Here is a 1,502-nt window from a genome sequence, read left to right on the forward strand (position 1 = left end):
AGGCCCAATGTCCTTCTGCTACCTTAATACTAAACCTATAAACATAGGCACATAGATCTATTTCCCCATCCTCCTATAAATATATTTGCATATGTACATGTCTTTATCTAGACCTCTATAAATGCCCTTTGCCTAATAGGATAGCTTTCAAAGGTCAAACTGCAAAACTGAAGTGACTGTTGTATTGTGCTAACTTGTGTGTTGCTGCGATGCTTGAAGCTATGTCATTGGCTTTTCAAACAACAACAATGAGACAGACTTGTGTTTTATTGACTAGATAAAGATATTCAACTCTGTAGATCAAAGCAAACCATGGACAACATTGAGAAAAACTGGAATGCCAGAATAGTTCAATATACTCATTCAGAATGTGCATAAGGACCAAGAGACAATCCTTTGAATTAAACATGGAAAAGTTTCATTACTTAAAATCAAGGAGGATGTGTGTCAGGGTTATTTGGTCTGTATGCTGGGCAAGCATTTCAAGAGACTGGTTTACGGGAAGATGAACATTGCATTGCAGATGCCACAAACTTGCTTATTGAAGTTGCAGAGGATTTGAAGCACTTGCTGATGAAGATCAATGATTAAAGACTTCGGTATGGATTACAACGCAATGTAAAGAAATCCAAAATCCTCACAACTGGACCAATAGATGATATCATGATAAACAGAAAGAAGATGGAAGTTGCCCAAGATTTTATTTTCCTTGGATCCAAAATCAATGTTTATTGAAGCAGCCGTCAAGAAATCCAAGGACATCTTGCATTGGGCAAATCTGCTCTGCAAGACTTCTTTAAAGCGCTGAATAGCAAGATGTCAGTTTGAAGACTATGGCGTGCCTGACCGAAGCCCTGTGGAAGTTGGACAACAAACCAGGAAGCACACAGAGAATCGATACATCAGCATTATGGTGCTGGGGAATATTAAAAGTACTGTTGAGAGGAACATATAAATCTTTATTTGAATAGGTACAACCAAATACCTCTAAGAATCAAAGATGGGGAGACTTCATCTCACATACTTTGAACATGTTATCAAGAGAGACCAATCCCTGAAAAAGGATATCATGCTAAGTAAAATTAGGACCCTGTCAATCAGTTTTCTTTGAGGCCTCTTGAAAATAAACACGTAAGATTCTAAAGCAGAGAAATATTTTTTTTAAATACAGACACTTTCTATTAAGAACTTCAGTCTATGAAAGGTTCACTATGTAAACTTTGCACCTCAAGGCCAGTTTCATGAACCACTACTTCTAGCCGATGTATTTTGCTGAAAAAGATGTATGAATAGATTGCATTTCTGAATTGAATAGACAGACTGTTCTCAGGATCAAGGATACTCATTTTAGGATGAAGAAGATGCAGAGTAGCAAAAAGTAATTTAAAAGTCATTCTTATACTTTCTAATCACATTTTTCTTTCCTAATTATTTTGTTTATACCAAATGTGTTCCAACTTTAAATGACATGTCTACGTGTAAAAAAATAAAAATGCTGTTCA

General features: G+C 36.0%; 1 long non-coding RNA gene across 1 annotated transcript in view; it reads right to left on the reverse strand.

Annotated features, from left to right (window-relative positions):
• Positions 1 to 1,502, reverse strand: part of LOC123521853 — a 95,447-nt gene that overhangs the window by 93,403 nt on the left and 542 nt on the right. The window lies entirely within an intron of this gene.

This window comes from Echinops telfairi, unplaced genomic scaffold, assembly GCF_000313985.2.
Source record: "Echinops telfairi isolate 266 unplaced genomic scaffold, ASM31398v2 ScPeMD7_70;HRSCAF=299, whole genome shotgun sequence".
NCBI classification, from domain to species: domain Eukaryota; kingdom Metazoa; phylum Chordata; class Mammalia; order Afrosoricida; family Tenrecidae; genus Echinops; species Echinops telfairi.